This window comes from Amblyomma mixtum, chromosome 10, assembly GCF_055824585.1.
Source record: "Amblyomma mixtum isolate Tamu chromosome 10, ASM5582458v1, whole genome shotgun sequence".
Classification (NCBI taxonomy): Eukaryota; Metazoa; Arthropoda; class Arachnida; order Ixodida; family Ixodidae; genus Amblyomma; species Amblyomma mixtum.
The window spans coordinates 157,846,776-157,861,914 of record NC_143021.1 but is presented as its reverse complement, the minus strand read 5'-3'; the positions used below and the strand labels follow the sequence as shown (position 1 = coordinate 157,861,914).

General features: G+C 54.1%; 1 protein-coding gene and 1 pseudogene across 1 annotated transcript in view; one reads left to right on the top strand and one right to left on the bottom strand.

Moving 5' to 3' along the window:
- The window catches only part of LOC149327466 (uncharacterized), a 65,894-nt pseudogene extending 53,202 nt beyond the window's left edge, over window positions 1-12,692 (top strand).
- Cda5 (Chitin deacetylase-like 5) overlaps window positions 1-15,139 on the bottom strand; it is a 249,832-nt gene that overhangs the window by 116,889 nt on the left and 117,804 nt on the right. The window lies entirely within an intron of this gene.

The window sequence follows — 15,139 nt, the reverse complement described above, 5'->3', positions numbered from 1 at the left end:
AGACCGAGGCTAATTGGTTGGGTGCGACTGTTGTGCGTTACAACGCATCACGCAGACATGCCGCATCAGCATAAACTTTACGATCCCCACTGAACAGCCGACGTGCCCAGGCCAACACCGGAGAAGCACACACACCCATCTAGCGTGGGCGCCGCGTATGGTACGTACAGTCTTTGTCAAAAGTAACCAGGCTGCACGTTTTTCTTCGGAGTCGTAGATTAAAGCTATTATGCCAGCCCTCGAGCTCTAAATCTCTCTATGCTAAGAAGAACCCCTATTCTCACCTTCAAACAACTTTTTGCCACCGAAGCCGTGAGGGCTCTGTTATACGAATGAGAAGCAAACAATGGAGCCTGGTTACTTTTTGAGAAAGACCGTACGTATATGGGTGCCATAACTGCTTTAGGCACCCATGAGCTTAAGGCATTTGCTTAAGACACCTTAAGCCCTGCATAAGTGCTTAAGGAGTTGCTCCGGTTAATCTGATTCTCAGGTGAAGTACTTGCTCGTGTCTCGACTCGCCAGGCTGTGATGGTGTGCGTCGGCCCGCAGAGAAATGGAGATTGCAGAAAGAGGAAGCGCACCAAGTCTAAAACTCGATTATTGCATCTATTTGATGATTGAGGTGGCGCCGCCCTGGTTAGCTGGCTGCCTACCGCGCTCTGCTTTAACCTGCCCCTGGCCTGGTCCAGGGCCTCGCCCGCCCCTGGATTTACACTCCATCGCTTCAGGAAGGCTCCCGAAGCACGTGGAAACCATCGGCATCACGGCCCTCTGCCGAACTGGCCCTCCAAGCGTCTCCAAAACTGTGAAGCGGCGCGGCGCCTCGCTAAACCTAACGCGCCGCGCCTCCACCGCCGCAATGCAGCGTCTGACCAAGCCCCTGCAGCCCAGACCCACCGATGCCGCCACCGCGGAGCCTGTTCCAACCACGTCGACAGCCGTCTCTCAAACGGGTACGTTCAACGCTGCCCACGCAACCGAGCACATTCCTGCCGCACTGCACGCCTTGAGCGACGCTGGGAGCACCGGATCGACGGCCGCGGCGCAGCCGGCAGCGTTCGTCGTCGGCGCAGCGTCCACACCTAGCCAACTCCACGCTCTAAGGGACGCCAAGAGCTTCGGGGCCATAGACGCGTCGCAGCCGGCTGCGTTCGTCGCCGCCGCTGGAGCCGCTGCACCTACTCCAGCCAAAGGTCCCACTGACACCAAGACCTCCAGCCCGGCACCCGCGTCGCACACTGAGACTCCGGCTGAGGACTCAGACATGGACCTTACGACGTCCCCGGCAGACGACACTCCTTCCCAGGAAATCGGCTGGACCACCATCGGTGCCAACCGTAAGCCTGCCACCGCAGCTCGACCCCGCGCCGAGCTCATCACAGTTGCCATCCAGCTTCCCCCTGGAACCCTCACCCCCAAGCTACCTCTCTACGACGTACTCGCCGCAGTCGCCTCCGCTGCACAACTTTCCTCGAAGACCAGTGCCGACATCACCCTTCAGGCCACGCCAGCCCAAAGCCTTGTGTTTCTAAAGACTCATTCTCCTCTCACCGCCCACCTCCTACTCTCTGTCACGCATCTTCAGCTTCATGGTAAGCCTGTCACCATCAAAACTTACACCCCCCATCCTCCCATCTCATGCCTCGGCGTCATCCATAACGTCGGGGGCCACTTCACTCCTGATGACCTCATGCATGACCTGGAATCTTTCAAAACAGATATTCTCGCTGCTCGCATGATGGGATCCACTCAATCAGTGCTCATAACGTTCGCTGGCACCGTCATCCCCCACTTTGTTTATTTCAAACGCGTTGCCTTCCGGTGCCGTCCTCATAAACCTAAGCCTCCCACCTGCACCCGTTGTCTCACTCTAGGCCATCGCGCCCACCAATGCCCCCAGCACAGCGTTCCGGCCAAGTGCCGTCGCTGTGCTGCTCCTCTACCCGCTGACCCTTCCGCTCATGTGTGTGCCCAGCCCTGGTGCGTTCATTGCCAGGTGAACACCCACCCCTCCCTCGACCCCACTTGCCCCTTCATCCTTGCTAAGCAACGCGAGTGTGCTAAAGCTGCATACCTCCGACGCCTAGCTTTGCGCCGGGCCACTCAACCCACCAACCCTCCCCCCTCCCCCGCCTCCTCCTCCTCCTCCTCTAATCATGAATCTCCATCATCTCCGATCACGTCACCACCAGGCTCCTACGCCGCCATAGTTAAAGGATCCTCGGTGCCAGCGTCCCTCTCTTCCACTACACCACCCTCTCCATCCTTGACTGACGAGAGCCGCTCCTTCGACCTCCGGCTCGCAATGCTGGAACGCCAGCAGCGAGAGCAGCAGCGCATTTCCCACGATCTACAACAGCAGATACTCGCGATCCACATGGTCTCTCTTCAAATCCCTCCTTGGCACTAAGCCTGCCCTTGCTCCCACTCTAGCTAAAGCCCTCACTCAAGGAACTCCCTCCGATGTTTTTGATCAGCTCGCCTCTCTCTATCTCCCGCCCCCTCTGGCACCCTCCTACCCGGTGTACTGCGGTGGACCTAACCCCGATCTGGACCAATCCTTCACTCTCCGGGAGCTCGAATCGGCTCTGGCTGCTAATGCTACACGCTCGGCTCCCGGTGAGGATGCCATTACATACACCACACTTCGCAACCTTCCTGACTGCGCCAAAGAATTCCTCCTTAAAACCTACAATGATGCATGGGACAGCGGCTGCCTGCCCAGCTCCTGGACCTCCTCCCTCATTTCTATGATTCCAAAGCCGGGCAAGCCTCCCTCTCTCTCTAACCTCCGCCCAATCTCCCTGACATCATGTGTTGGTAAGACCCTTGAGCGAATGGCCCTGACTCGCCTCTCTAATTTTCTCGAGACGAGGGAGTTCTTCCCTCATTCTCTCATCGGCTTCCGACGCCACGTCTGTGCACAGGACATGTTTCTGGTTCTCCAGCACACGTTTCTGTCACCTACCCCCACTCAAATTCACGCACTTGTGACCGTCGATGTTCGCAAGGCCTTCGACGGTGTTTGCCACGACCACATCCTTTCCCAACTCGCCTCCCTAGACTGTGGCTCCCGCATGTACTGTTATATCCGCTCATTCCTCTCTAAACGTGTCGCTCGCTTTCGAGTCGACACCTATCTGTCCGACCCCCACAACCTCACCCGAGGCACTCCTCAAGGTGCTGTTCTCTCTCCTACCCTTTTCAATCTTGCTATGGCCCCTCTCGCCTCCCAGCTAGCTGAAATTCCCGACCTGCATCATATATTTTATGCCGATGACATCACTCTCTGGTGTTCATCTGGCTCTCCCGGTCACGTACAGGACACCCTGCAACGTGGCCTAGATCTCATCGACTTCTTTCTCACCACCGCTGGCCTCTCTCCTGCTCCTGAGAAATCCGAGCTTCTCCTTCTCAACCATTCCTCCTACCAGCGCTCACACAAACACTTCGTCTCTCTCCACCTTTCTGGCTCTCCCAGTCCTGTCGTCACACAGTGCAAAGTTCTTGGCTTCCCTTTGCATGCGGCTAAGAATGTGCAATCCCTTCACCGCGCTGTCACCACCTGCCACTCTGTAACTCACCTCCTGCGGCGCGTGGTCACTCGACGCTCAGGTCTCCACGAGGCTCACGCGTGCCGAGTTGCCCACGCGCTGGCCCTCAACAAGGTCTTGTACTTTGCACCCTACGCTTCCTTCACTCAGACTCAACTTAACGCTCTCGAGACTGCCCTTGTGGGCCTCTACAAGGCAGCTCTCAACCTCCCTATCACTACCTCTACCACTAAGCTCTTTGCCACAGGCCTCTTCCATCCTCTTCGTTCTCTTCTCAGTCTCCATCGTGACTCGCAGCTTGCCCGGCTTTCCCTTACCCGTCAGGGTCAGTGGTTATTGACTCAAGCGGGTATCTCGCCCATTCCAATCTCCCCGTTTACCTCTCCTATTCCCACCCCCGCCCCCAATCTTCGTATCCTTCCCCTCCCGACCAACATGTCCCCCGTCCTGCACGCCGGACGTCGTCATGCGGCCGCACAGCACCATTCCCCTCTCTTTGATACCCAGGGTGTAGCTTACACGGATGCCTCCTTCGTGGCTCCTCGAGGTTCCTGCGGCTACGCCCTGTACCATCCACACCTCCCTGCTCCTGAAACCCACACCAGCGGGCCGTATCTACACCCTCCAGACGCATTGTACCTCGAGGTCCTCGCCATTGCGCATGCCCTCCAGTCATTTTCCCTCTTTCCCGCTCTCCAAGAGTAGACGGTCTATTCGGACTCACAAGCCGCTATACACCACATACAGCAACGCACCCTTACCCCTTCTCTCCAACAGGAGGTCGAACGAGCGGTCTCCGCACTGCAGCCTTCCATCGTTTTCCTCCGCTGGGTCCCTGGGCATTCAGGGATTGACGGCAATGAGCTGGCCCATCAGCTCGCCCGCGACACACTTTTCCGGGCACCGTTGATCCCCTGGCCCAAGCCCTCGGAGGACGGTGGGAGACTCACCCTTCGCCGCACCATAAAAGAGGTCTACCTTGAGCTCCGCCTCGACAAACGCCTTTACCCTCCCCCTCATCCATTACTCACGGTGCCGGAGTCTCGCCTTCTTCGGCACATTCAGATGAATGCAGTTATCACCCCGTCCCGCCTCTTCCTCTATCGCTATCGATCGGACCCTTCCTGTCCCAACTGCCCCTGTATCTATGCGGACCTGGCCCATTGCCTATTCTATTGCCCGGCTGCTCAGCAGTCGGGTTCCTTCCCCCCACCCTCTCTATCCATCACCACCTGGCTCGACTGGCTTGGCGCTGAAGGGGAAGAAGAACAGCGGCTTCTGGTCGCCCAGGCAGTCGAAATGCTCGGCCTGTAAATTATGGTCGATTAAAAGTCTTTTACTACTACTACTACTACATGCCTTGACTCAAACCCTCCAGACAACCACCTCCTCTCTTACCTCCCAGCTTAGCAAGCTAAATGAACACCTTGCCACGTTCACCACTCCTTCCTCCAGCGCCCAGGTCGCCCCTTTGGCTGACCTTGTAGAAACCACCACACAGGCACATCACACTCGCTTGGTTCAGCTGGAAACTTCGGTTCTCCAGATCCTTACCACCCTCCAAGCACAATCAAAGCAATTGGAATCCTTCGCATCTATGCTCCAATCCGTCCATGAGTCACTGCCCCCGGCAAAAAAGAAGGAACGCGTACCATCGCGTTCCTCTCCACTATCATAATGGCGTTTGGCGAGGACCTCGAGATTGTGCAGTGGAACTGCCGAAATCTTTGCCACAATAAGACCCCCCTCCACCAGTATCTACTCACCCGCCCCTACCTACCTCATTTTCTCCTTCTCCAGGAGACCCGGACGGCCCGCAATGTCCCAGGCTACCGCGCCTACCATGCCACTACGGCCACACCACTTGCGTCTATTTATGTACTCAGTGACGTGCTCGTAGAGCAAATTGACATCCCCTCCACCCTTCTTAAATATTTAGTTGGTGTGGTTTATTACCACCCTTCTTCCCGCATCTCACACGTCCTTTTGTCTTTTTACAACCCCCCTGTCACTTCCTCTTTATTCTCTGCTCTGGGCAAATTCCTTCACTCTCTTTCTTCTACCTCCCATCTCCTCTTTGGTGGTGACTTTAATGCCCCTCACACACTCTGGGGCTACCCACAAACCCTCAAACCCGGCCGCCTCCTCCATTGTCTGGCCCAGGAACGCCACCTCACCCTTCTTAATACTCCTGGCTCTCCTACTCGAGCGGGCACTGCCTCACAACGTCCTACGACACCCGACCTCACTTTCTCTCGGGGTTCACTTTCCTTTCACTGGCAGGTGACAGCCGAAACTCTTCTAAGTGACCACTTTCTCATCCATATCACCACCTCTCTCTCCCACATCCCTCGCTGTCATCCGATTATTCACACTGACTGGCATGCTTTTCGCACTAATCTCGCCTCCGACTCCTTTCAATCCTACGACGACTGGACGTCGCGCATCTCTGCAGCGCTCACGTCCAGTAGCCGTCGCGTTCGCTCTCGTTACCCAATCCAAGACCCAGATCCTCACCTCCGTTTATGGCGTCGCCGTAAACGTCTTCAACGCTCCTTTCGCTCCCAACCACACAATGCCCAACTTTCCTCCCGGTTCACTGCTTTGCGGGCCGAGATCTTCGCCCACTGCGCCTCCCTCGAGCACTCTCGTTGGAGTGCTCTTTGTGACCGTCTTGACTCTGCATTGCACTCGTGATCCACATGGTCTCTCTTCAAATCCCTCCTTGGCACTAAGCCTGCCCTTGCTCCCACTCTAGCTAAAGCCCTCACTCAAGGAACTCCTTCCGATGTTTTTGATCAGCTCGCCTCTCTCTATCTCCCGCCCCCTCTGGCACCCTCCTACCCGGTGTACTGCGGTGGACCTAACCCCGATCTGGACCAATCCTTCACTCTCCGGGAGCTCGAATCGGCTCTGGCTGCTAATGCTACACGCTCGGCTCCCGGTGAGGATGCCATTACATACACCACACTTCGCAACCTTCCTGACTGCGCCAAATTATTCCTCCTTAAAACCTACAATGATGCATGGGACAGCGGCTGCCTGCCCAGCTCCTGGACCTCCTCCCTCATTTCTATGATTCCAAAGCCGGGCAAGCCTCCCTCTCTCTCTAACCTCCGTCCAATCTCCCTGACATCATGTGTTGGTAAGACCCTTGAGCGAATGGCCCTGACTCGCCTCTCTAATTTTCTCGAGACGAGGGAGTTCTTCCCTCATTCTCTCATCGGCTTCCGACGCCACGTCTGTGCACAGGACATGTTTCTGGTTCTCCAGCACACGTTTCTGTCACCTACCCCCACTCAAATTCACGCACTTGTGACCGTCGATGTTCGCAAGGCCTTCGACGGTGTTTGCCACGACCACATCCTTTCCCAACTCGCCTCCCTAGACTGTGGCTCCCGCATGTACTGTTATATCCGCTCATTCCTCTCTAAACGTGTCGCTCGCTTTCGAGTCGACACCTATCTGTCCGACCCCCACAACCTCACCCGAGGCACTCCTCAAGGTGCTGTTCTCTCTCCTACCCTTTTCAATCTTGCTATGGCCCCTCTCGCCTCCCAGCTAGCTGAAATTCCCGACCTGCATCATATATTTTACGCCGATGACATCACTCTCTGGTGTTCATATGGCTCTCCCGGTCACGTACAGGACACCCTGCAACGTGGCCTAGATCTCATCGACTCCTTTCTCACCACCGCTGGCCTCTCTCCTGCTCCTGAGAAATCCGAGCTTCTCCTTCTCAACCATTCCTCCTACCAGCGCTCACACAACCACTTCGTCTCTCTCCACCTTTCTGGCTCTCCCATTCCTGTCGTCACACAGTGCAAAGTTCTTGGCTTCCCTTTGCATGCGGCTAAGAATGTGCAATCCCTTCACCGCGCTGTCACCACCTGCCACTCTGTAACTCACCTCCTGCGGCGCGTGGTCACTCGACGCTCAGGTCTCCACGAGGCTCACGCGTGCCGAGTTGCCCACGCGCTGGCCCTCAACAAGGTCTTGTACTTTGCACCCTACGCTTCCTTCACTCAGACTCAACTTAACGCTCTCGAGACTGCCCTTGTGGGCCTCTACAAGGCAGCTCTCAACCTCCCTATCACTACCTCTACCACTAAGCTCTTTGCCACAGGCCTCTTCCATCCTCTTCGTTCTCTTCTCAGTCTCCATCGTGACTCGCAGCTTGCCCGGCTTTCCCTTACCCGTCAGGGTCAGTGGTTATTGACTCAAGCGGGTATCTCGCCCATTCCAATCTCCCCGTTTACCTCTCCTATTCCCACCCCCGCCCCCAATCTTCGTATCCTTCCCCTCCCGACCAACATGTCCCCCGTCCTGCACGCCGGACGTCGTCATGTGGCCGCACAGCACCATTCCCCTCTCTTTGATACCCAGGGTGTAGCTTACACGGATGCCTCCTTCGTGGCTCCTCGAGGTTCCTGCGGCTACGCCCTGTACCATCCACACCTCCCTGCTCCTGAAACTCACACCAGCGGGCCGTATCTACACCCTCCAGACGCATTGTCCCTCGAGGTCCTCGCCATTGCGCATGCCCTCCAGTCATTTTCCCTCCTTCCCTCTCTCCAAGAGTACACAGTCTATTCGGACTCACAAGCCGCTATACACCACATACAGAAACGCACCCTGACCCCTTCTCTCCAACAGGAGGTCGAACGAGCGGTCTCCGCACTGCAGCCTTCCATCGTTTTCCTCCGCTGGGTCCCTGGGCATTCAGGGATTGACGGCAATGAGCTGGCCCATCAGCTCGCCCGCGACACACTTTTCCGGGCACCGTTGATCCCCTGGCCCAAGCCCTCGGAGGACGGTGGGAGACTCACCCTTCACCGCACCATAAAAGAGGTCTACCTTGAGCTCCGCCTCGACGAACGCCTTTACCCTCCCCCTCATCCATCACTCACGGTGCCGGAGTCTCGCCTTCTTCGGCACATTCAGATGAATGCAGTTATCACCCCGTCCCGCCTCTTCCTCTATCGCTATCGATCGGACCCTTCCTGTCCCAACTGCCCCTGTATCTATGCGGACCTGGCCCATTGCCTATTCTATTGCCCTGCTGCTCAGCAGTCGGGTTCCTTCCCCCCACCCTCTCTATCCATCACCACCTGGCTCGACTGGCTTGGCGCTGAAGGGGAAGAAGAACAGCGGCTTCTGGTCGCCCAGGCGGTCGAAATGCTCGGCCTGTAAATTATGGTCGATTAAAAGTCTTTTACTACTACTACTTTGATGATTCATTTACATTTGATGTAGAAACTGCTATCTTTCTTGAATCCGACCAGCGGAAAGAAATAGGATCACTGGGCTTCAGAAAAAAGAATTCCGCTATGCCAAGAGTGTTCTTCTCAAAACAAGCAGGTATTACGATGTGAAGAGCTCCCCTCTACAATATGGGGGGGGCGACCAAGGTGTGGGAATGCCCTCAACCTAAGGAAGTTCCCCTCATAACCCCTCCTCATGGGAGGCCGCTGTGAAAGTTGCTCAACAAGCTGGCCAAGCATGGCTAGTGGACAGTGCTCTCCATGAAGCCTAGGCCCGTGGACACTTGGACATCTTTGCTCTTTTGTTATAAAAAAATATTCACCCCCTCCCCTCCCCGCATAACTAAAGTCAAATTTTTGTTCTGAACTAGAAGCCGCGTTTTAAAACTAGAGTTTTGGTTAGAAAGCTTTCCTTTATTTTTGTCTATTTGAAGGAGTATACGACGTGTTATGGCCATGTTTATATTATGTTTATGTTTCTGAGCTGGCATTCCTTTTTCTTTGGATTGCTTGTGGAAATCGGTCAAACTTCTTTTCAGTTTTTCTGTGCTATGAATTGTGTAGATTATAGTTGTCCTTTGCACAGCCGCTTTTAGAAATGTTATCCTTTACCATGTATTATACATGTAATGCCCACGTAATGTCTCTCATAGCCTTAGTCGCTTTGGGACGTTAAACCCCATAAACCAAACCAAACCTAATGCCCACCTGCTAAGGTCTCAACCAGAGACTGGCAGTATTTAAAATAAAAATAAACAAGTCCCGCATAATTTGCGGGAATATGGTGGCCGCGGCTGGCGAAGGACAGGGTTAATTGGAGAGACATGGGAGAGGCCTTTGCCCTGCAGTGGGCGTAGTCAGGCTGATGATGATGATGAAGTCCCGCAGATAACGAAGAAAAGGCAATCAAGAACTAAGATGTCACGTAGAGTATAGCAAAGTTGTTCAAAATGTAAAAAAAAACAAAATAGAGGAAGGGGACGAGGGGAAAAGGAAGGCGATGATGATGTTCAAATTTTATGGAGAAAGGCCATCTGCGACCAAAGAGCGCCATTGCACAAGGTGTCTTTCGTCTATTGAAGGTCAGGTCAGAAGACCTATTTCCCATCTACTTCACTCTAAAGAGGTCGAGCACCAGGCCAAGGGAAAGCTCGTACTCATTGTATCATCGGTGGGTACCTGGCTACACTGGGGATCGAAACCCGCATCTCCCGTATGCGAGGCGGATCCTCGAACGACTGGGACATCGCTGCGGTCCGGAGGAGAGCAGGGAGGTGCATTCCCCAGGCAAGGAAACGAGCCCGGAAGGGGACACCGTTGCCAATTTATTTTCTTGGGACTTACAGCTTTATGACTTGCAACTTGAATTGTTAACTTGGCGACAAGATGTCTTCAGCAGCTTGTCACTTGAAGCCTTCAGTAAGGTTTGTTGACTACTAAATAATTTTATGAAGTGATGTAATGAAGGCATAATGCCTTAAGAAAAAAAATAAATGACTGAATATCTAGAGTTGTCGAAAGGAGTACAGTATATAGGTCGGTGAGAACAAAAGATGGCGCCTTCAGCTGAGGGGAGTAATTATTGGGGACTGGCTAGCCTTTTGTCTGTTGTAAATGGAATGCATCTTGCCTTGGTGCATAGATATGGAATTTAAGTATTGGTGCAGTGTAGAAATGGTGTAGTTCGAGGAAAGGCAAGGCTTTTTGGCGTCCAGGTTGCATCGTTCTTTTCTTGTCCGTTAACGTGAGCACACCCCTGCAGTGTTATTTGTTTTCTTCGGCCGCCTACCCAGCCGCTTGAATTAAAGCCGCAGAGAACACTTCGGGGGCACACGTCTGTAGGCTTAGTCACGTCATCATCATCAGCCTGACTACGCCCACTGCAGGGCAAAGGCCTCTCCCATGTCTCTCCAATCAACCCTATCATTTACAGCTGCGGCCACTGTATCGCCGCAAACTTCTGAATCATATCCTCCCACCTAACTGTTCTGTCGCCCCCTGCTAGGTTTCCCTTCTCTTGGAATCCACTCCGTTACTCTTAAGGACCAGCGGTTGTCTTGCCTTCGCATCACATGCAATACCCCAAGCTCATTTCTTTCTCTTGATTTCGACTAGGATATCATTAATCCGCATTTGTTCACTCACCCACTCGCCCGCTTCTGCGGTCACTTTGATGATTTCCTTGCTTGTAACCCAGGTCCTATTCTCGGTAGGTTTGTCTATTTGACTATGTTTTTAGATAATGGCCGAAGTCGGTTGTTCGTTATCCGCAATTGCATTATGAGTCGAGACAGACCAGCAACGAGTGGGGGACGCTGGGCCGGACGCAGGCGGCAAGGCACGTGGGCGACCGTTTCTCGCGGTCCCCGTATCCTATACCGATGGACCTCCGCGTGGTTTGTTCGGCTAGTCTCTGGCATCACGAGTCGAGAGCTTCTCGACCCGCCCTTGCGCAACCTCCGAGCGCGCGACTGCTGCTGCGGCCCGTTCTCGGTTAGCGGTGAACGCCAGGTGCTTATTGGCTGAGTGCGACACAGTGCTTGAGTCGTAGTTGTATGCGTAATAAAAACATGTACTGTTCCTATTGTTTGTGATTTCGTTTATTTGCTCCCCCCTTATGTAATGCCCCACCTAGGGGTCCTTAAGGGAAAATAAATGATGATGATGATGATGATGATGAATGCTGCGAATTATCTCGGAGTGAGGGCGTGCCAAGAATAGACGGGACACATTCGGCTCGCTGCTCGAACCACGCAGTGGACCTCTCTTCGAACGCACCCGGGACATGACAGAAATCCCACTCTTGGGTTATGCACTGACCTCGTGCGCGGATAGATTTAAGTAGACGCCCACGGTTCTGGTGCTCGAACGAGGAGCAGTGAATGCCTATGGAAATGCTGTCGCGCACGAGCTGGGAACTGGTGTGACTAGCTGGTCGTGTCATATAGGCCACTTTTAGGGAGGGGACACCTTTGACGCCTCTCGCGAACGTCGCCTAGTGGGAAAGGGTCAATCGTCGCTGGCGATGTTTCAGTGTCAGGCACCGCGGAAACAGGAGTCCGACCGACTGCAGTATCCGGCGTGAGAGAGCAGGCGGAAAGCGACACCTGGACACCAGTCCGCTTCGGTCTGAGACGTTTTGATGTATCAGTAGGCAAAGGACTGCAATCCGTGACAATGGAAGAAGACAGATCACCAAGCGCACCACTTGTTGACGGTACATGGAGAGAGGTACGTGTCCTCTCGCAGCAGGTGGCTGCTGGCCCGTTCCGGCCCGGAGCTGAACTGCCAGCGCCTCGTGCACCTGAGAGCTCGAGGATGGTGGTAGAGACAGAGTAGCTGTTTACGGATCCCGGACATCCTAGTACCCAAAATGCGGGAGCTCTTAGTGGAGCGGCCGCACCAGATGTGCTGGCGTTGCTGCAAGATAGATGCGAAGCGGGTTATCCAGTCTCTGTCGGGTGATCTTCAGGCTTCCCCGAAGGCTTCCAACCACTCGCGGGAGGCGGTAAAATTGACCGTCCCAATATACCGCGGATATCCCAACACGGTCAGCGTTATTGACCTCACTAGCAGTATATTGCACTACCGGGCAGCGGTATACGGCTGGATGACTGTGAGGTGCTCACATATATTGTGCCTGTTGCCCTTGCGAGGCGAGGAGCGCTGTGGCACCGGATTTCAGGTCACCGACCAACCACGTGCGATGGAATGAAGGCGCTCTCCGTCGGAAAACCCTGCCCCGAGGCTGTCATCGTAAGGTGCGGCGCGAGAGCTTGAGTTCGGCACGCAGGTGCCTGAGGAGTCATCGCTTTAGTACCTGCGGGAGTGTGAGGAGCTTTCTCAGATCAAGGATTCTGGTCTGGGCTAGTTGGTTCATCGCTTAGAAATGTTGACCCAGGTCTACGAGACGAGGACACAATGAAAACCCATACCACATGGTACGTGTTTTCTTTGTGTCCTCGTCTTGTAGCGCTGGGTCCACATTTCTCAGATCGCCGAACCGACCGCTTCAAACCACCAGCGAGTCGAAAGAGTTGTTAAGGAGGTGCATCCCACTTTTGCGGCCTACCTGCGTGGCGGTCTGTTTCGCGACCTGTAGGATCTGGGTGCGATAGCCAAGACCGGCATGCGGAGAAAATCGCCTTTAATGAAAGGCGATATTCTCGACATGCCAGCCTTTTGCCACACACGACCTGCCAGCGAAGCACCGGAGGCACACTGCGTGTGGATAGGGCCTTCTCCCATTCTCACTGCCATCGTTACCCCCGCTCAAGTTGTGTACGCAGACGGCACGGAGAGCAGCCGACTGTCGCAATTAGCGAACGCGCTATAATTCTCCTTGCTATCCGGACTGGCTGGTTCTCCACCACTACAGGCAACAGCCGGTGGCGACATCCGACGGGCCATCGACGTGTGACGTGCCTCCTCATGACGACCTCCGTGCGTTCCCCAGCCTCCATCGTGTTGTGCAGCGTGATTTACTCCTTCGGTGGGCCGTATGACCCGTGAGCGCCCTTAGCTCCACCGCAAACGCCCCGACCACGCGCAGACGTGTTTGCTATCACTGGCCGGTGGCGACCGCCCCAACAGCGGCGAGGGTTCTGCGTATATGCAGTCATAGACAAAATTTTGCAGGATGCCGATTTGCGGAGAAAGAATTGGCAGTGGTTCAGCTCTGGTTAAACCTGGAGGATTGCGAAAGCAACGAGGAGAGAGAGAGAGGCGATGGAGAGCGCGCGGCAGCGGCGGCGGCCCCTGCACGCTAGCTATGCGCCGCTACTGCGCAGGCGCAACTGGCGAGCGCAGCGGCGGCACCTCTGAGTCACCCGCACAGTGACAGCGGCAGCGCACCAGCTGTGCGCCGTCCTCGCGCATGCGCAGTAAGGCCTTGCGTCAGCTCCGCGAAATGGCTCGGCGACTCGCGTAGTGTTACTTTTGGAACAAAATTCTGGTAGTCAGTTTTTATTTTCTGCGGCGGGTAATGGCGCATCGCGTAAGGAGCAGCAATGGCGCTTGGCGGTGATTTCGAAGTGTACTGGCGGGGTGGCGGTACGCGTGTCTTTCTGCCGATCTTTCCCGTGCACCGGAACTCGTCACTTGTGAAGAGTTCATCACAAAACTTATTTTTAGCCCTACAAAACAAGAGAGCAAATAGATGGCGACAATTTGGAAGCTGTAAAAAAAAAACTGCCTTCAAAGTTATCGAAATCAAATAGCCCAAGCTGTTGATGGCGGCCCCGTTAACCCGGAGGACTTGTAGGGCCATGCCTGCGAGACTCACGTCGTATCTCTATACCATGACAGGAGTGGTGAAGTGGGCAACTAAATGCAATGGGTTTCTCGTGTTTCTGTGTGTAATATCTCACTAGAGTTGAGAGCTAGGAGAACCGCTGGTACATATTTCAAAGAATAAAACCAGCGGGCTGGGAGCAAACATAGTAAAGAAAGGCAAAGTTGTACTATAAATTTACTTTACTTCATTGCTGATCGCATATATACCCTTAAGCAATGAAACCAGACATGTGCACACGTGACACGCGCATATCTGGTTCCATTACTGGAGAGCATATATTCCAGATATGTGGAATGTTTCTCACCAGTGCGAGAATAATTAGCTTGTGCTTAGTTTCTTTTTTTTTTTTTGCAGATAGCGTTAGTGATCATTTGTTTGGGTCCGACAGTCTGGCCGCTATTTCGCGATGACCGGTACAACACTCGCCTTGACTAATGCAGCGTCCTGTTTGGCCAACATTGCCGCAGGTAATCGGAGTGTCAAAAATGACATTCTTTCTGCACGGCAAAAACTTGTTTATCTGTTTGGTGCCCCACCCAAACTTGTATTAACGAAGGATTAACAGAGCATGCCAGCACCTTAGATGCACCACGTGAAGAGCATCTACCGAAACATCGCAAGTCTTTCTGAAGCATGCACGCCGCTTTACGGCCACATAAAGATTACCGGTGGTGCGAGGAAACGAAAGGAACGCGAAGTTCTTGAAGCTTTGCAGATAGAGTGATTCGGCCCCGGAAAAAATGTATACTCGAAACTTCCATCCACTTGTACAGTAAGAAACTGGATTTCGTTGCCTTGAGAAAGTGATTGTGCGTTTGTCGGCATTGTGTGTCTGGTGCACATGCGCTGCGCTGTAGTAGAAGTAAAGGAGGCCCTGGCGCAATAAGGTGAATCTGCTTCTTTTCTGGTCCTGTCCGCTCAACAGTCTTGTGTTTGTGCAATTTCGTCTCAGCCAGCCTCCCACCGCACTCCTCTGGAGCCATCGGCTGCTGTAAAATTTCAGTTTGCATTGGCGGATGTGC